This window comes from Schistocerca serialis, chromosome 11 (genome assembly GCF_023864345.2).
Source record: "Schistocerca serialis cubense isolate TAMUIC-IGC-003099 chromosome 11, iqSchSeri2.2, whole genome shotgun sequence".
In the NCBI taxonomy this organism is placed as follows: Eukaryota; Metazoa; Arthropoda; class Insecta; order Orthoptera; family Acrididae; genus Schistocerca; species Schistocerca serialis.
The window spans coordinates 131,103,221-131,125,162 of record NC_064648.1 but is presented as its reverse complement, the minus strand read 5'-3'; the positions used below and the strand labels follow the sequence as shown (position 1 = coordinate 131,125,162).

General features: G+C 39.4%; 2 protein-coding genes across 13 annotated transcripts in view; both read right to left on the bottom strand.

Moving 5' to 3' along the window:
- Nucleotides 1–21,942, bottom strand: part of LOC126426686 (uncharacterized) — an 897,888-nt gene that overhangs the window by 157,967 nt on the left and 717,979 nt on the right. The gene's annotated exons all lie outside the window — the stretch shown is intronic.
- LOC126426693 (uncharacterized) overlaps nt 1–21,942 on the bottom strand; it is a 174,213-nt gene that overhangs the window by 87,176 nt on the left and 65,095 nt on the right. The window lies entirely within an intron of this gene.

Sequence of the window (21,942 nt, the reverse complement as noted above, 5' to 3'; positions counted from 1 at the left end):
CCCTCGAGTTACTGAAGAAAAACTTTTGTATATATAAATGGAAACAGTGATTACAGAATACATCGATGATCCTGCTCGTCGGTACGAGCTCATACTCGATGACAATACAGAAATAATTGTACGACGTTCATCAACGAGCAAATAATAAACGTGACATATAAACACTACTAAGGATAATTTTATAGGTCAAGGCCTACAAAATTTCAAACTTTTGATTGCCAAAAATTCATAAAAAAAGCGAGCGGAAAACGTAACTGCCAAAAAAAAAAAAGACGCCAGAATTTTGCGAAGAAGTGACCGGTGACCGCCAAAAAGTGTCCGCAATCTTTTGCCCAAAAAAATGCAGGTTTCAAAGAGGCGACTACTTTTGCGAAAAATGTTTTAAAATTTAATGTGGAAAATTTTTCACTTTGTTTTCACTCATTTTGCCCCATTCCCTCAGTTTTTCAAGCGAAAAAGATTAGAAATTTTATTTTTGCTCGGTTTTCACTTTTGAAGTGTCCTATACCGACGCCTATACTACTTTTGGTGCTAAGCAACGAAGTTTTTTTCTTTTTTTTTCACCACCAATCTCCAGTGGCCGACACTGTGACACAGTTAGATAAATCGTAATAGAACTATTTTTCCCTAACCATTTGCGGCGAAACACCGATACTAAAACGTCCGCCATTCTGTCAAACTCTCCGTCTAACAAAATTTCGCGGAAACACTCCAACGCGATCTTGGTTAATGTAGTACAGTTTCACAAATTGTTTTTCCGTAACGGGTTCTTAAAAGTTAACACACTACACAGAATCAATGTGGCTGCAGATACTATGTCACTGGATTTCAGGTAGTGACGAACTGCAGAAGGCGACAAGAGACGGGGTTAAAATGATCGCCATGTTCTCCCGACAGCGTTTCGAGCTGACATCTGTCGGCGGCGCCGAGCAACAGTGCAGAAGCCAGCAGCTATGTACTGGATCTCGCAATAAGAAGTTTAGCAGGAAAATGCTGAAAATAAGAAAGATGTTCTTATCGATATCAATTACTTATTTCCAGTTGCGTCAGGAAATTGGAATAAATGTCCATATCTATGGTCAACTTGTAAGGAATGTACTTTACACCCATTAACGTTTTTGCTAATGTGTTTATTATATGTGGGAAATTGCACAGTGCTGTTAACTAAACAGAATTAATAATGTCTAATTTTTGAAAGGTTCGAACTGTGTTTGTCCGAACCTATTTGTGTACCGAAAAACATTACGGGTTGCAAATTCTGTTTCTTTTAAAGATTTATGTATTATGAAGAATATGAGCTATGTTTGTCCGAACCTCTTTGTGTACCGATAAACGTTAGACGTTGCAAATTCTGTTTCTTTTAAAGGTTTATTTATTATGAAGAATATGTGTTTATATATTATCCAATATCCTGTGTTTTTTAAAGGTTTTCGATTTTGCTAAATATTAAGCTGCGCTGACCATTATATTTCTGTTCATGTATAACTGTAAAGGTGTTACGTTGTATTGATGTAAAGTTAATAAATATTCGTCACCTGACGAAAAATTAAAATATATATATTTATGTAATCCATCTTCCTGGTTTCACAATCAACCTACGTCCAACACGCCTCATTACGTCTACCAACCCAGCCTGGTCCCTGACCCAATGTTTTTTTTTCCTGTTCCCGCATTTAAAGAACATCGCGATATCTCGTTGCTAAAAGTCAACCCCCTATTTGCACAGTTCACAAACCCTCTGTTTCGGACAGGTCGGAAGCTCAGCTTTGGAAGCCCCCTGACTTTACAGGTCAACAGCCCCAAATCATTTTCAATCTCTTGTTTATTTTCTTTCGACACTCATCATATTTGTTGTTATAAATGAATTAAGGAAACTCATTCGTAGCTGCTTATGAACTTCGTCGATTCTTTGTTGTACATTGTTTAGTCATGTTCTAATTGAAATTTGAGGTATACTTTGGAACTTACCATCGTACACTCTTACCTTGACGGTGCAAGTTTTTTTTAAACTAGATGCAGACGGCATAGTATCGCCAACTGTTGGAGGCCTGTGTGTGCTCAATATTTATTGATAATACTAGCTTGTCAAACCTTCAACATATTAAAGTGACCTCACATCATCAATAATACTGACAAAAATCGTCAGTTGACACCCTGGTCTTACAGCCTAAGCTGTCCAACACCGAAAAGGATTCGTGTGTGTTGCAGTTATATTAGCTACAGCTTGTAAGCAGTGGATGACAGATAAAAAAGACGAAATGGGTCTGAGAATGGTTGAAAAAATGACCGACTGGCCACATGTTAACTTACTGACAGAACCATGCACCCACAAGTTTTTTCTCTGGCGAGTCCCGCACCATACCGGTACAACAAGTAACTATGTTGAGACGAGATAAATCAGAGAAGCTAGATACGTTAATGTGAGATCCAGTCTCAGTCGACGAGAGACTAGGAGTAACAAAGAGATTTATGGCGACATTTAGGTAATTTGAATGCTCAAAGTCTACTTCTGCAATGCCAGCAAACATAATTACTAAACTTTTAGGGAAACTTGTGAAGCAATTACACCTGCCTAGCAAGGATACGCCCAGGCAACTGACATAAAACATTGTTTTACGTTTTTTTAATAATTTAGTGAACATCCGACGAAAACACTGTCCACTTTACACTTTCTTCTCACCACATCTGCGCAGCGTCCTTCCCCCACTGCTGAAACACGGCAGTGATTACGTGTCCACACTCTGGTCTGCCTCTGTGTTTTCTCTGACAAGCTGCCGAATGCTACAACCTGAACTACAGTGGCAGCAGAGTCTGCTTCCAGAGGCTACTACGTGGAGACATGGCATGCTCGGTACGCAGCTAAAAGTAATTGCTTATCACCACTATTAAGAGAACTTCTTTAAAGCTCAATAACTCATAAACTGTAACACACTGTGAAATTTGGTCCTATTTTAATCTCCAACTATTTCAAACTAAACTGTATTATACTTTCAGTATCAGTGCATTCTGCTTAAGGTTAATATCAATACTTTTGTCTACCATTTTACTCAAAACTTCGCAACAGCCCCGACAATTTACTGTAACCCACACACAAAAAATCCGCTAACACACGTCAGCTCAGCGTTCTATTGAGCAGCTTCTCACAGCATCTGTCAACAGCTACTGCCTGAAGTACACTGTCTGGCTCCATCTGTAGAACAATACACGAAGTTTGGCACAGAAAGCGAGTTTGCACTATGTCCAACAAATCCAACTGAAACAATTACTCAGGTCTTTTACACAATTCGCAAATAAAGATTTATCAAAATTTTGGTTGAGAGAACGGAATCCATGTGAAACAGAGAGAGAAAGAGAGAGAGAGAGATCTTGGGACGGGAGGGAAGAAAGAAAAAGGCTAGTAAGTACTAACATACGACAGAACTGGTCAGGAAGATATCCAACAGCCATCTGCACTAACAAAATTAAAGAGCATATTGTTCAATTAAAAATGTTTACAAGAAGTGCATCTCTAGAAATACAAAACAGGAACATTTTACTCTGTGTGGGGGGACTGGATAAACTAGAGGCACTGGAAAGACTAATCACCTGGGAAACAATTGGTATAACACAATGCAAACTGGTTGGAGAATGAGTAGCTACGAAGGTTATCTACAAGCTACACATTAAACATCTGTGGTAATAGCAAAGTGAAGTGCACTGCAACAGGACATCTTAAAAATTTCTGACACAGAACTAAGAAAACAACTGGAAAAAACCAAAGATTCAGAAACAAGGGATAGAAACTCTATGATGACTATGATTCTGCCCGCTTTGCACTTAGTAATCTCTCTCACAATGTCGAATTGTAGATAAGAAATAGTAGTACACTTCACATACTTTAATTAAGTCCTGTCCTACACTCTTGTGGGTTGTTACAGCTAAGAGCAAAAAAGTATTCTACAGAGATGTGCAGCAAATATGTTGTGAAAAGTTGATAATGTAGCTAAAAGAAGAGCTTCATCGGAGGAATTCTTGCATTTGTGCACCAATCAAAATACTCGTAATGGTATTTGTAGTAAGTAATAAGAATGAGTTTGGTACAAAATGTCACTTTCATTGCCAAAAACAAAAATACTTTCCATACAGACTATGGCTCCTGCTCTACGGTTCAGAAAGCAGCTCTCTAATAAGGAGCAAAAATCTAACAGACTGTCAACAGTCAAAAGGTAAGATATTAATTATTAATGCTTTTGAAGTAAAACATTCTCAAATCAAAATCCCTCATTAGCCACAATACAATATATTTCCTTCAGACAGAAAAGCTTCTATCCACAAATCAACATAGATTTTGAAAGCATTGCTCATGTGAAACTCAGCTTGCTCTTTTCTCACACAATATCGTGTGAACGATAGATTAAGAGCAACAGGCTGAAATCGTGCTGCTAGAGCTCTAGGAAGCACCTGACAATGTGCCCCACTGCAGACTGTTAACTGAAGGTCCAAACATTGAATAGGTTCCACAACACACACACATCTACGTCTACATGATTACCCTGCTATTCACAATAAAGTGCCTGGCAGAGGGTTCAATGAAACAGCTTCAGGCTGTCTCTCTACTGTTCCACTCAAGAACGGCGCGCAGGAAAAATGATCACATAAATTTTTCTGTGCGATCCCTGATTTCTCTTATTTTATCGTGATGATCATTTCTCCCTATGTAGATGGGTGCCAACAGAATGTTTTCGCAATCGGAGGAGAAAACTGGTGATTGAAATTTCACGAGAAGATCCCGTCGCAACGAAAAACGCCTTTGTTTTAATGATTGCCACTCCAACCCACGTATCATGTCTGTGACACTATCTCCCCTATTTTGTGATTATATAAAACGAACTGTCCTTTTTACTTTTTCGATGTCATCTGTCAATCCCACCTGATGCGGATCCCACGCCGCACAGCAATACTCCAGAATAGGGCGGACAAGCGTGGTGTAAGCAGTCTCTGTTGCACCTTCTAAGTGTTCTGCCAATGAATCTCAGTCTTTGGTTTGCTCTATTCACATTATCTACGTGATCCTTCCAATTTAGGGTTTTTGTAATTGTAATCCCTAAATATTTAGTTGAAGTTACAGCCTTGTGTGACCTATCGCGTAATCGAAATTTAGCGGATTTCTTTTAATACTCGTGTGAATAACATCATACTTTTCTTTATTCAGGGCCAATTGCCACTTTTCGCACCATACAGACATCTTACATAAGTCGCTCTGCAATTCGTTTTGATCATCTGATGACTTTACAAGACGGTAAATGACAGCATCATCTGCAAACAATCTGAGACGGCTACTCAGATTGTCTCCTATGTCGTTAATACAGAGCAGGAACAACAGTGGGCCTATAGCACTTCCTTGGGGAACGCTGGATATTACTTCTGTTTTACTCAATGACTTTCCGTCTATTACTACGAACTGTGATTTTCCTGACAGGAAATCACGAATCGAGTCACACAACTGAGGCGATACTCCGTAGGCACGCAGTTTGGTTAGAAGACGTTTGTGAGGAACGGTGTCGAAAGCCTTCTGTAAATCTACAAATATGGAATCAATTTGACATCCGCTGTCGATAGCATTCATTGCTTCATGAGTATAAAGAGCTAGTTGTGTTACACAATAACGATAATTTCTGAATCTGTGCTATGTGTCGATAAATCGTTTTCTTCGAGGTACTTCATAATGTTCGAATGCAGTATGTTTCAAAACCCTACTGCAAATCGACGTTAGTGTTATGGGCCTGTAATTCAATGGATTACTCTTACTTCCCTTTTTGGGTATTGGTGTTGGGTTGGGTTGGGTTGTTTGGGGAAGGAGACCAGACAGCGAGGTCATCGGTCTCATTGGATTAGGGAAGGATGGGGTAGGAAGTCGGCCGTGCCCTTTCAAAGGAACCATCCCGGCATTTGCCTGGAGCGATTTAGGGAAATCACGGAAAACCTAAATCAGAATGACCGGACGCGGGATTGAACGTGACTTGAGCAATTTCCCCATATTTAGGTACGGATCTTTCCGTGAGCAAGCGGTTGTATATAACTGCTAAATATGGACCTTTTTTATCAGCATACTCTGAGAGGAACCTGACTGGTATACAATCTGGACTCGAAGTCTTGCCTTTATTAAGTGATTTAAGCTGCTTTGCGACACCTAGGATATCTACTTCTATGTTTCTTATCTTGGCAGTTGTTCTTGATTGGAATTCGGAAATATTTACTTCATCTTCTTTGGTGAAAGAGTTTCGGAAAACCTTCTTTAATAACTCTGCTTTAGTGGCACTGTCATCGGTGACTTCACCGTTGTTATCGCGCAGTGAAAGCATTGATTGAGTCTTGCCACTGGTGTGCTTTATGTATGACCAGAATCTCTTCACGTTTTCTGCCAGATTTCGAGCCAAGGTTTCGTTGGGGAAATTATTAAAGGCATCTCGCATTGAAGTACGCGCTATATTTCGAACTTCTTCAAAACTTTGCTAGTCTTGGGGATTTTGCTTTCTTTTATAGTTAGCATCCTTTTTTCGCTGCTTCTGCAACAGCGATCTTACCCGCTTTGTGTACCAGGGGGGATCAGTACGGGGGAACTTATTAATTTATGTGGTATATATCTCTCATCAGTAAATGAAGCAGGCAAAAAGGAATACAAACGTCTCAAAAATGAGATCGACAGGAAGTGCAAAATGGCTAAGCAGGGATGGCTAGAGGACAAATGTAAGGATGTAGAGGCTTGTCTCACTAGGGGTAAGATAGATACCGCCTACAGGAAAATTAAAGAGACCTTTGGAGAAAAGAGAACCACTTGTATGAATATCAAGAGCTCAGATGGCAACCCAGTTCTAAGCAAAGAAGGGAAGGCAGAAAGGTGGAAGGAGTATATAGAGGGTTTATACAAGGGCGATGTACTTGAGGACAATATTATGGAAATGGAAGAGGATGTAGAGGAAGATGAAATGGGAGATAAGATACTGCGTAAAGAGTTTGACACAGCACTGAAAGACCTGAGTCGAAACAAGGCCCCAGGAGTAGACAACATTCCATTAGAACTACTGATGGCCTTGGGAGAGCCAGTCATGACAAAACTCTACCATCTGGTGAGCAAGATGTATGAGACAGGCGAAATACCCACAGACTTCAAGAAGAATATAATAATTCCAATCCCAAAGAAAGCAGGTGTTGACAGATGTGAAAATTACCGAACTATCAGTTTAATAAGTCACAGCTGCAAAATACTAACGCGAATTCTTAACAGACGAATGGAAAAACTGGTAGAAGCGGACCTCGGGGAAGATCAGTTTGGATTCCGTAGAAATGTTGGAACACGTGAGGCAATACTAACCTTACGACTTATCTTAGAAGAAAGATTAAGAAAAGGCAAACCTACGTTTCTAGCATTTGTAGACTTAGAGAAAGCTTTTGACAACGTTAACTGGAATACTCTCTTTCAAATTCTGAAGGTGGCAGGGGTAAAATACAGGGAGCGAAAGGCTATTTACAATTTGTACAGAAACCAGATGGCAGTTATAAGAGTCGAGGGGCATGAAAGGGAAGCAGTGGTTGGGAAAGGAGTGAGACAGGGTTGTAGCCTCTCCCCGATGTTATTCAATCTGTATATTGAGCAAGCAGTAAAGGAAACAAAAGAAAAATTCGGAGTAGGTATTAAAATTCATGGAGAAGAAGAAAAAACTTTGAGGTTCGCCGATGACATTGTAATTCTGTCAGAGACAGCAAAGGACTTGGAAGAGCAGTTGAACGGAATGGACAGTGTCTTGAAAGGAGAATATAAGATCAACATCAACAACAGCAAAACGAGGATAATGGAATGTAGTCAAATTAAATCGGGTGATGCTGAGGGGATTAGATTAGGAAATGAGACACTTAAATTAGTAAAGGAGTTTTGCTATTTAGGGAGTAAAATAACTGATGATGGTCGAAGTAGAGAGGATATAAAATGTAGACTGGCAATGGCAAGGAAATCGCTTCTGAAGAAGAGAAATTTGTTAACATCAAGTATAGATTTAAGTGTCAGGAAGTCGTTTCTGAAAGTATTTGTATGGAGTGTAGCCATGTATGGAAGTGAAACACGGACGATAACCAGTTTGGACAAGAAGAGAATAGAAGCTTTCGATGTGTGGTGCTACAGAAGAATGCTGAAGATAAGGTGGGTAGATCACGTAACTAATGAGGAGGTATTGAATAGGATTGGGGAGAAGAGAAGTTTGTGGCACAACTTGACTAGAAGAAGGGATCGGTTGGTAGGACATGTTTTTAGGCATCAAGGGATCACAAATTTAGCATTGGAGGGCAGCGTGGAGGGTAAAATTCGTAGAGGGAGACCAAGAGATGAATACACTAAGCAGATTCAGAAGGATGTAGGTTGCAGTAGGTACTGGGAGATGAAGAAGCTGGCACAGGATAGAGTAGCATGGAGAGCTGCATCAAACCAGTCTCAGGACTGAGGACCACAACAACAACAACAACAACAACAACAACAACATCTCTCATAGCATGAACACTTTGATAGAACCCAGTACGTAGTCCTGGAAAATGAATATTCATCCGAAACAAGGACGTCATCAGGTGTGCCACAAGGCGTATGGTAGGACTGCATGTTTTTATATACATCAATGGTTTGACGGCTGGAGTGAGCAGCAATATATGATTGCTTGCTGATGTGGCTGTAGTATACGAGAGGGACGTTTGGTGACTGTACGAGCGTCAATTAAATACAAACTGGAATTTGTTTTTATATGTTTATTTAGGTTACAGAAAAATCCATGCACATGAGCTTCTTTTTTCATACAGTATCCTGAATGGGAAACACATTTTCCCCTGTGGATAGGCCGCAGTTTCTCAATCCCTTGTTTGTAAGATAAGTGGGACTGTCACAGCAGCCAGTTGCACATGAACAGTTCAGCGTATCGTCATCAAATCTGTGTCCTCCGACTGTTTGCTTTACAGGTCCAAGGAGAGGCAAATTGCAAGAGATAAATTCGGACTGTAGGGAGGATGTTCCATTGTGTCCAGAACAATTCCCACATTTTGTGTGTTCTGCGATGAGAAGACAAGGCACCCACCTTGCAGACATTTTGCGCAATGTGAGGTTGTCGGTAATGATCGTTCGAGCACTGCTGCAGGGTATGCCCATCTCGGGAGCAATTTCGGCAGCCATTGTATGTCAGTCACCTTCAATAAACTGCCTAACCGTGAGAATATGCTCCTCTATTAGACAGTACCTCAGGCAACGTCGATGAATTGCATTCTCAACTGTTTCTCAACATCGTAAAAATTGTTTGTGCCAGCATACAGTCGAGTGTTTCACAGGATGTTAACCCCAGACTGTGCCACAAGTCTTTTCAAAATTTCAGATGGCTTTATTCCTCTGTTGCGAGAAACTCGATTATAATGTGGTGCACGACAGATAATGGTAGCTCTCGCTCTGACATCGAGATTCTGGCTAAAGAAATGGTACGACAATGTTCTGGTTGTGAAAAACAATCACTGGAAATTAAAACAACAATGAGCAGAGATCACACCACTATCTACAAACAGGCACTCAAAATTTCAGGTTTATATTTGATTCACTCTTTTAGAAGGGTAGACGATGAGTTGGGCGGAATATCTATTTGGTGTGATGAATGGCAGCTTGCTCTAAATGTGGGAAAATGCAAATTTATGTAGATGTGTAGGAAAATACAGACTTGGTTTCAAGCACAGTATTAGTGGAGTGTTGCGTTTCAGTTGAATATCTAGGCATCATGCGGCAAGAAGACTTGAAATGGAATGAGTACATAAGGTCGGTTGTGGGGAAAGCCAATGGTTGACTTCAATATATTAGGGGAGAATTCTGGGAAAGTGTAGTTCATCGATAAAGCAGATTGTGCTGCTCGAGTGTTTGTGATACTGGGAGGTGAGGTTACGGGATTTGTTACCGGTAGCTTTAATCAGATAATCTTCATGAGCTCAAATGGGAATCCCTCGATGGAAGATGACGTTCCTTCACAAAACACTACTGACAACTTTTTGAGAATCGACATTTGTAACAGGCAGCAGAATATTCTATGGCCACCAACTAACATTTCACATAAGGATTGCTGTCTACAGATAATAGAAATCAAGACTTGCATGGAAGCATATATAGGGTGCCTCTACCCCTAGGTCCATTTGTGATTTGAACAGGAGAGGAAATGGGGAAATGATAAGCTGCAATACAAAGCACCCTGCACCACACGGTACTTGCTAATTAGGAATGTAGACGCAGAAAATTACATCGTGCATCAAACTCACATCACATATTGATAGGTTCAACTGATTCAACGTTACAATAAGAAAGGTGACTGCACTGATTCAAACAACACTCTTTTCTGACGATAATATACTCAAGGGTTGTCACTCTGTTTAGTAAAGGACTCATAACCAGAGTTTGGATTTCAAAAAATCTACCATCCTGAGGTAATTATTGATACCTCAACACAAGAAAATATTTGAAATTATTAACTACTAAACATTGGCGACATCCTGCGATTTGTTGAAGACGTTCGACTGTGCAAATCATAATACCATATTAAGGTTATTTCACATGACAGCATTAGGTTGAGAAACTCATTTCATGACATTTTGCCAGACTGGTTTCTTACCAGGTGTAGAAGTATGAAACCAGAATTTGGTTACAATAATTACATGTCTGTTGTTTGAAACTGATAAACAATATTCTATTCAAAATATCCTCCATTGCTATTTGTACATTTCTCCCACCTCTCTAGCAGGCTGTGAATGCCACACAAAAAAAGAAACAGTTCTACTTTTGAAGTGAACCAGTCAGTGAGCCATTTTCATACGAGTTGAAGTACTGTTCCACGAGAGCGTGTCCCCGTGATGCAAACAGGTGATAATCGGATGAGTCAAGTCTGGAGGATAAGCCACATGCCCCAATATTTTCCAACTGAGTGCCTTGATCGTTTCCTGACCCGTTTACCTGTGTGTGATGGGGCGTTATCATGGAGCAATGTGATTGTGTTGCACTTTTCCACATTCCAGTCGTTTTTCACATGATGCTCAATTTAAATCCATAATTTTCTGCTGGTAGTGATCAGCATTAATGTTTTCACCAAGGTTTTAGCAGCTCATAATAGATGACATCTTTCCAATCTCACCAAAGACGCATGATCCTACCAAACCCAGACCACTGTCCAAAGCAATTTGGTCTTGCAGTGGATGTAGATGGTTTGCGTGGATTCAACCATGGTTTACAACGAGTGTCGTCATCCAACGTTGATTGAAATTAAGCTTAAAGAGAAGCTCAGGCAGGCAGGTACTACAGATGTTAAAATACCACAAAATTCTCATGCTAGTACAGTGAAAAATATGTTAGTACATCACAAGATTCACATAAAAGCACAGTGAACAATAATGTTAGTATATTGCATCAGGATATCAGGAGATTAAAAAACAAAGCAGCCTTCCATTTATTTAGTTACCTTAAAACTGTGCTGCTCAACTATCAAAAACATGCACATCACGACTTACTTTCGGCAGCAAAATATGTACCCTTATTTATAAGAGATGGGATGCAGGGGCATATACTGACACAGTTATATTTTTAGCTTTTTCAAGTAATGACAGTGCATGGCAACATACTATAGTGCTCCCTTGCAGCACTGGCAAGAACCAACCAGCGCACTGTCCTAACACTAGATCTCAAGCACGTAACACACAAGGCAGCAGCCGTGATATTTAAAGATAATACTAAGTGGTGCACAAAAAACCAGCCCCTGCACTGAAAGGAATATGAATGAAAAAAATCAACGTACATCATCGCTTGCTTACATTTTTATTGTACAGTTTCATTATTAACTATGGAATTGACAGTTTAAGTAACAGATTTACTTTTATTAGTTTCATAAGCATATTTTACAAAGGAATTTAAAGTCTGTGTTCAATATGTTCTTCGCCAACATCCAAGCAAATTTGTGCACGTCGAAGTATGTTGCAGAAAACACTTTTCAGTACTCTTTGAGGAATGTTCGAAATTTCTTCACATATGTTGTTTTTTAATGTGTAAAGTGTTCTCAAATTGTTGCAGTGGGCTCTAGCCTTTAGAAATCCCCAGAGGTAAAAGTCACATGGTGACAAGTCAGGAGAGCGGGGTGGCCACAAGCCCTTACTAATGGTCCTCTCTTCTGTAAAATCAGTATGTATACGAGCTAAGGACAAATCCGAGGTATGAGAAGTTGTCCTATCATGTTGGAAATATGCACAACATTTTTCAGTTGGAGTTAACAGAGCCAAAAATTCATTGTAGAGTTGCAAGTAAATATGCGTGTTGACAGTTTCATTGAAGAACAATGGCCCGATAATTCTGTTACCAGATACGGGACATCATACACCAATTTTTAAATCGTGAATGGCTTTTGCAGTATGCCATGGGGATTCTATGTAGCCCCGTGTCATGTGAATTAACATAACCCGACAGATGAAACCCAGCTTCACCCCTCGTAAATAGGTGGAACAGATCAAGATGTCACCCAGCGACATTTTCCAGCAACAATTACAGTAATGTGTACGCTTACCATTGTCCGCTTCTTTTATTTGCTGAACAACACTCACACGGCAAGGTTTCATTTTTAAGCCACGAAGGATGCGTTGACATGACTTGCGAGAGATTCCTCATTGCTGTTATGATCGTCATGTTGACTTGTAGGGACTTCTTTCAATCTGTGCCATCACATTTGCCATAACTCCAGGTGTACGTACAGTCTGTGCCTTAATTCTCTTTGAATTAACAACACTGCCTGTTGAACGCCACTTTCTCACTAGATCCTGAATTGATGATTTTGCAGGAATTTTACTTTCAGGAAACTTTTCATGAAAAGTGTTAAGAACAACTTTAATGGATTCAGACCGCACATATTCTTCAACAAAGAACACGTTCTTCAATGGAGTAAGGCATGTCAATGAAGTACAGTGTTTATATCGACTACTTTCCGTATGAACTACTCACACGCTACTGCTGTTGGAAGGTGGCAAAGAAATTGACAAGCCAGTAATGCTACTCACACACATTCACATTCCAGTTCAGGCTGGTTTTGTGTGTGCCACTCTGTATCATAAAAGATTTCATAAATATACCCCATCTTCTTCGTAAGCTATTGTTAGGGTAAGAGATCAATTACAATTATTGACTGACTGAGCTTAAACCACATAACATTATATAAAATAACATTTGTAAGGGGGAAAAGCCATTGAATATCAGAAAAGAACTGGTTTTGTAATGAATAATTGAGTTGTAGATGTTAAGCAGCAATTTCATTACAGTTGCTACATTTGCAATTAAATATTTTTGTTCTTACTTGGGGTATGAATTTTTCATTTTTAAAATCATTAATGTCATCGAAATCAGCTGTTGATTAATTAACTTATCTACAAGTGACAGCTATACACTTATAGTTTACATAGTAGACATACAGAAAGATGAGACACACTGTACTAGAATTTATCTCATCAAAACTTATTTTTGTCAACATGACAAAAACCTGGTCAGCCAAAGTATTCCATTTAATGTGTATAGGTAATCCTACAAACAGAACTGAGTTGGCAGAACACTGCCTCAAAGCAGATGTATGCTCAGACTTTTTTTATTCATCCTCTCTTACCACCACAATCTTCGAATGACCGGCCAAGAAGCTGTGAAAGGTGTTGTGTGCTGCACACGTTAAATGCTTTATTTGCATTGTGTCTGTATACATTTTTCATGAACTTCATAACAATATGTTGACACGTCAGTGAAGTGGTTGCCATGGAAACAAGCGTCAGTAGTTTTATTTCTCTCAATCACTTTAGCCAATCTGATATGACTGTGGGGCCACGAGGTATCCTGTTAAATCATTATTCTAGTCAGTACGTGGTTTTTCAAATTATTTTGCAGATTTGCAACAAACTTTATACACAATTTAAAACCTTTATGAAACTTTTTTCTCACTCTCATTCTTAACATCACATATTGAAGAGTTAACTCATTTTCAAAAGTTTTTCAAACTGGCCGGTAGAGGATGAAAATAGCTAATTCCTGATCACAAAATACGAACGAGCTGCCCAATAGGTTGACTTTTTTGGAGAAACCTTCACCCATTAAGTACCAGTGTCCTATTTTGAGGACAGAGCACATTTATTTATAAATACACAATAAATTATTAATTTGCAACTATTACTGTTCTACGTCATTTGCTGAAGCTTTTTATAACAAATATATGCTTACAGGAAATTAAAAGCAATAAATCCTACCATTAACTGATTATTGAATACTAAGGCACACTTTTTGTTATAACAAGTATTTACTTTATCGACAATTTAGTAATATTTGAAATATGTGGCAAAGATCTTTTTGTGATTATTTATAGTCAACAATGTGTCAAACTAGTTGCATTGTTAGCTCAATTGGTGTTATATTCATTGTTTTCCATTGTTAAAAAATATTTGTGTACTCGAAATAGGACACTGGGACTGGGACTGATAAGTTCAGTTATTTGTATTGCTGCACGTTCGAATATGAAACTCTGCTACTGCTGACATATTTTCTTTTTAGAACATGGTAATTTTACCAGATTTTGTTGCTGAGGTAAGTAACGACCCATCTTTTATCTATACATATATTACAGGATATGAAGTTACTTTGAAATTTACAGCGTATTATGTAAGTATATTTATGAGTATGTTACCCATTAGTAAATAATCCAGTTCAAGATGGACAGAGGTATCTACACATTCCCTTTTCTGTAGTTTGTGCTAATGTATTATTCTTTTATTTCACTTTATTTTATTACATTTCACTTTATTTTATTACATTTCACTTTATTTTATTACATTTCACTTTATTTTATTACATTTCACTTTATTTTATTACATTTCACTTTATTTTATTACATTTCACTTTATTTTATTACATTGCACTTCATTTCATTTTATATAGATTATAATGGCCTAACGAAGAAATAGAAAAAATAAAAAACAGTGACGCATTCTATAATGCGGTGTCAGATGATCAGGACCATACTGATATCACCGCATGTCCTCCTGAAGTAGACTGTATGACCGACGAATTTTGATTTACATTATGTTGCATCAGAGAATAACGAATACACTGTATGTAAAACTTCACTGCCAAGTACATCCCAAGTTTCCAGAAGTAAATCGAAGAAGAGACGTCTTACTGATGAGAAAAGCAATTGGAAAAAAGACACCTCCAGTTTATACAAAGCTGTCTCAAACTAGTGAGCATGACATCAGCACAAAGAGAGAGGAATTTAAGGAACAACTTTCTTCCTTGACTCCGAAGGAGATGTTTGAAGAACTGATGAACGAAAACCTATACATGTTCATGTTCATAGTGAAAGAAACTGTGAGATATACAGTAAATATGAAGAATATGCAGGACTTTATCCTCACAGGTGAAGAAGTGAAAGTCTTTGTCAGATTTCTTCTTTTTGCTGGCTACCATAAGCTCCCTGCTGAGAAGCTATACTGGTCTTAAGATGAAGATGTTGGAATACCAATTGTAAAGACAGCTATGTCAAGGAATTGTATTAGAAGTTGAAAATGTTGCTTCATTTTCAGGATAATGACTTAGCCAATGAAAATAAACATGATCGTGGATCCAAAATTAGACCTCTCTTGAAATGATAAATTAATGTTTTGAAAAATTTGGAATATTTGAGGAAAATTTGTCAATTGATGAAACAATAGTCAAATACTATGGACGAAGTGAGCTGAAACAGTTTATCTGAGGCAAGCCTATTAGATTTGGCTATAAGTTGTGGCCTCTTTGTGGAGCAAGTGGCTACTATTTCAAATTTGATTTATACTGTGGAAAGGATCCAGAAGACACTGCAAGGGATGACCTACTATTGGGATGAAGAGTAGTCCTAAACATGCTGGACTGCATTGAAAAACCCGAGAATCATTGTGTGTACTTTGACAATTTCTTCACTAGTAGAGATCTTCTGATTCATCTGAGAAATTTGGGTTTTTGAGCAACTGGGATTGTCAGAGAATCGAGTTGGTGACTGTCCACTAACTGAGCAGCAATGAAATGAAAAAAGACAGTTCAAGGAAATTATGACTACCAGTTCGACAGGAATGGTGAAGTCTTAATTGTTCGATCACACGACAACAGATGCATTACAATTGGTACCAATTTTGACAAAGTTGAACCTTTGGGAGCAGCTACGCGGTACACTAGACAAGCAAGTAAGGAGACAAGTGCAACAACCTGCTGTTTTGAAGTCGTATAATGCGTACATGGGAGGTGTTGACCACCATTACTGGTTAGTTGGAAAATATGTGACGGTAATTAGAGGGAAAAAAATGGTACTAGGTCCTATTGACATGTATGTTGGAAACGTCCCTCGTAAATGCCTGGCTCTTCTACAGACTAGTACATGGGAAAAATGCACTGGATTTACTGGATTTCAGATGTGCTGTTACATACCTGAAATTGGACACTGGGAGACCGAATATTGACGTTCAATGGAATACCCAAGTCACTTCAGGTTGATACCAGATATCAGGTTTGATGGGATTGGTCATATGATTGACAAAAGAAGCATGCAAAGACGATGTGCAAGACCTAAATGCAACGGGAAACCAAAAACATACTTTGTTAAAAGCCGTTTAACACTCTGTGTGAAGTGTTTTGTACCATTTTACAAGAAATAAATAGTTAAGACTTGCATACAGTTTAGTATGCTATACGATACTGTTAGATCCCAGTGTCCTATTTTGAGGACGGCCATTTTATCAGCATGTGTAAATATTCTTTGGCTATTTTTGTACTTATTGTGGTTCATACACTATGTACATTATAATTAAGGAATAAAAAATACAATTGTTAAAAAAATAATTTGGGACTTAATGGGTTAAAACAGACCAAGCCACTCAATGCTTACAACTTTTAAAATGGCCCAAAACTGTACGACATAATGGTAAAAACAGATGATACCACAGAAGCAGGCGTGTGCAGCGATCAAGACACTTAAAAACAAAGAAGCTTACCTACATGAAATCCCAGCAGAATTCTAAAATATGGAGATCTGAACTTAATTCAGTACCTTACTAAACTGTACAACATACACTATGATTATTATTACAAACTTTTGAAAACCTCTGAAGCAATGTAGATAAAGCTGAAACAAGTAATTTAATTCAAGACACATGGGTCACATGTCAGGAAATATGGGTGACAAGTATTGGACACGAGACGCCACGACATAATGTACCACGCTGCAATTGACCATCCTGACCCAACTCAAGTACTCATGTTGGTATGACTCAGGGTCTGTGTGTACAAATTGACGTGGGGAGCTCAGAGTTCGAGTCTTGTGTCTGAAAGCAGCAATTCTTTTATTGCATGACATAGTTGTGTGTTCACACTGAGATTTATTTGTCAGACTTGCAGTCTCTGCTGGCTTATTGCAAAATACAGGACAACCACCCTACTATATTGGGTCACAAGTAAACCAGTACAAGTTGCTGAATCACATTGTTAACAGTACATGACCAGTTTTTCAGTGTCTGTAAATACAACAAGAAGGGACAGAAGGAAAGGAAAACAAAATAAGAACAGCATTTACTCAGTTACAGCGAGGACAATAATTTTTGTAACTTCTATGTTGACAACAGATTACATTTGCAAAAGATGTTCGAAATTTGCACTGTTTGCTTGACTGTAAGCATTGCATTACTCAACCATCCCTTCACACCCAAGCCCAACCGTTGCAACGGTGATATGCATCAAATGTTCAACATTTCTCATCTACTTTTAGATTATTTCCCCACATCTGCGACCCCATGTGTAGTAAACTGAATCGTGGCCTCAGTGACATCAAAATTGCTTTGGGAGTTTTTTAAACATTAATAAGAACCAAATTGTGTTTTGGCAAACAAAGCAAGTTCGAGAAGTCTGCAGATGTGGTATCATTCTTCAACTACCAAACAAAGGAAATCTAAACACACATACAAATTGGAGGGGTGTCACACTGATCTCAGTGTTAGCAAAATAGAATACTTCATAGAATTCAACTGGTCTCTGCACATAAACATCAGTTTTAAATAAGCATATCACGGTGCACCCCAAGAATAATTGTGGAATACCATAATACTACATGAAATTCCTGAACATCTTATTAATGATTTCAGAAACCAGTATCAGTTCTCGCAAATGTCGGTATTCCACAGGCCTTTACTGGGTAAACGATGCTTTATTTGCGGTTTAGTCCGACTGTGACCGACGGCACATGCAAGCCTAGCAAAACACGAGGATGAAGACAGAAAGAGCATGTGTTTTGACAGGAATTTCTCCAACGATTTTGCTTGGGGATTAGGGGGATATCCGCTCTGTCAGTCGTAGGGCACGAGCAGACACCTGCGCACGGCACGGCTGCCTCTCAGGCTCTCGCTGGTGCATCCCGATTCTGGGCAGCCTGCACAGGTGGTGCGACGGCACGATGGATGGTGCACGCTTCGTGACCGAACTGTTTTGACAGTGTAATTACATGTAATGGGTGTTTCGTGACTGTATTCCTCGTGCAATCAGAATTTAATTACTTCTTTGCAAGACCTGCATTTTCCCAAACATCAAAGAATGGTGAGTAAGAGAGATCCAACCCCTTCAAACTGAAATTTTTATAATACCCTCTGCTATGTAAATGAATTTCCTGTCACGTGATCCTTCCTCTCCAGCACAGAGCTGCCAATTTCCAGGTAAAGAAGAGTTGAGGATTTAGCAGAGGGGGGGGGGGGTTAATGAGTGATCAATTTAATTAAGCAGTCAATCCAATTGGTAAGAGTGTGAGGGGGCTATTCGACTAATTCAGGCCTTGTATCACTGATGGGAAGGGGGGATTGGAGGTTTCCAGGGGGTTGGGGGGGGAGGGGTGGGGGACCGTTAGGTTAAGGACCTGTCAATGAAAAGAAAGGATCATCCCCAGGGGGTCATAACCGGTCAATAAAAAGAGAACTATAGGTTTGCCCCTGAGTGCATACTTGCCCCATATGTAGGCAACGCCCACTAAAATTATCTTCACACTTTCTTTGCCCTTGGGGCACAAATTATGTTTCAGAGCAATTTGTTTGTGAAGGTTGCCTACATCAGGTTCAAGTATGCACTCAGGGGTAAAGCTATTGTTCTCTTTTGATTGAGGATAATCCTTCTTTTTGATTGGCAGGTCTTCAACCTATTGTTTCACCCCATTCCCCCTACCAACCCACAGGAATCCTCCAACACTCCCCCACCCCCTCACTGATACAGGAACACTTTCAGGTACGAGTTAAATGAACAGCGCCCCCTCTCACTCTCACTCTCACCACGCCCCCCCCCCTCTCACTCTCATCAATTTGAGTGATTACTTAAGTAAATTCTTCACCTCCTTGACCCCCCCCCCTTTGGTAAGCTCACACCCCCCCACCCCCCAACCCTCCCCTCCACTTCCCTACCGGAAATTGGCGGCTCTGTGGTGGAGAGGAAGGAACAGAAGATAGGAACACCCATTTCTTTCATATTCTGACAGGCACCAAACAAGCACATGCATTCTATGCAATTGCAGTCTTTCTCGGCGTGTTCCACTGATGAATTCTTCTCGGGTTATTAGCTGAGTGGTCCCGTCATCTGGTACCAACGTTTAAATGAGTTTCTGGCAAAGATGACAGGTTCAAAACTCATTGAAACACTGCGACGAGACGACACCACCACTCGGCTGTTAACCCGAGAAGAATTCATCACAAGCATTCATTCTGTCACCATTCCTTTCTATATAAGTCATAGATTTCTTAATGAACAAAACTATGAAAAAATCCAACACGGGCATACGTCTGAACGAGCAAACTAGTCTTAAGCCAGTATGACAAGACACACCTAACATATACAAATCTGCACCAGCACCCCAAGCGACAAGTGTGGCACTGTCGACTGGTTCACTTCGACCGATTGTGTGATATACCTACCGTGTAGGTCTACCCTAGTGCCCCAAGAGAACATACTCTGAACTACAGTCTTGTTTATGTTGCCGAGTATGCAAATTTATCGTTTCATAGAACTGATACTACTCATTAAATCTTCTGAGATATCTAGGTTCATATTTATTAAGCGGAACTAGGATGAAATTATGTTATGGTTATACAGAATTGTACACTAAACCATTCTGTTGGTGGTGCAAGAAAATTATTATTATTATTATTATTATTATTATTAACTATGTTTACTTTTGCTTTTGTTTCACAGTGTTTTAGACATGGACGACGGTATTATTTAAGCTGCATTTGCAGTGACAGTAGCTTCTTCAGTAGTTAGGACAGAACGGTGACGTAATGCCAGGGGCAGGGTTCGGGTTTGGCCTTGGCTGCAAAGAAGGGCTGAAGGCAGGGAGGGTCATACACTCCCTGTTAAGGAAATAGTTGAGGCCCGACAATCCTCTGGAATTCAGGAATTTAGCCAGGATGGATGTGTCCTGATTTGACAAACTATTGTCCGTGCTACACAATGGGATTTGTGTGTGTGACACTGATGAGGGAAGCTATTTTCACCTAGTCGGAGGTAAGAATCAGACCATTTAACTTGTGTTTTATGGTTTGACCATCACATATCACTGACAAACTCCATTATGCCCTACTATGTTTCGGGTTGATTGTCACACTTCGATTCCTGGCAACTAGGGAATCATTAAGAGCCTAGCTTTCAGTCATAGAATTTCACAGCCAAGCATTTCAAAAAATTATTCTGCAGGTGTTTGCTAAAATTTGCATCAGACTGAAAGATAAATACTTGAAGGTAAACTACTGTTATCTTACGAGTCTGGAATACCTTTACGTGGTGCTAAGAAGCTAATTTTGTTTTAATTGTTAACAGGCTCCAACAACACAAGCATAAGGGAATTAAATTTGGAAAAAAAATTTAAAACTTGTGGCAGTTTCCAAGCTGTATTGGTAAGCCACAAAATTGAGCTATGTACCATTGAAAACCTGGCATTCCCGAAGTGAATGTAAATGTATAAAAACGAAATTTTATCTTAAATATTCTTCACAAGTAGGACTTTTCAGCAGTTTACTGCAATTGGCAATATAAATGTGTCCATTATTAAATATTTGTACAAATTATCTCTTCAGATGAAATGGATAGGAAGCATGTTGGGTTTGTCCCTCCACAATCTGATGCCTTGACATATTACAACTAAAAAAAGTTTCACAGCCTTGTTTTGCTGGCTGTTGTAGATGCTAGGTATAGATAGGTTCACCCTTGTTGGCAATGGTTGCAATGGCAGGGTAAGTGATGGGAGGTGTGTGTGTGTGTGTGTGTGTGTGTGTGTGTGTGTGTGTGTGTGGGGGGGGGGGGGGGGGAGATCTATGCCAACAGCCAGATCAGCTCTGCACTGCGTGAAAACTGGCTAAAGATACCCTAGGAAAAAATACTTCCATGCAGCAACATAAAAAGTGCTACATGTTATACTGACAGAGGACTCTCCCTCCCCCCTCCCCCACCCCTCCCTTGACCATCACACATCACTGACAACCTCCATTATGCCCTACTATGTTTCGGGTTGATTGTCACACTTCGATTCCTGGCAACTAGGGAATACTATAACATACTATATGGTGTGTGGCAACTTTCCTTTCATAATATTGTTACATTCCATCCTGGATTTCCCATTGTTTGTTCGCTACACAATTATTCAATTGATGATGCAGATAGCACTTATCTGGCAAGTACTGATGTCGAAGACACAGATCTGTATACCATAGGGCAGGGCTTCCCAACATGTGGTCCGTGGACCCCTTAGTGGTCCGCTGGCTCTTTCTAGGGGTCCGCGGCCACCTTTCACCAAATCGTGTAAAATAATGAGTAAAATTATTGAATAAAAATGTGAAAATCAAATTCATCACTATTTT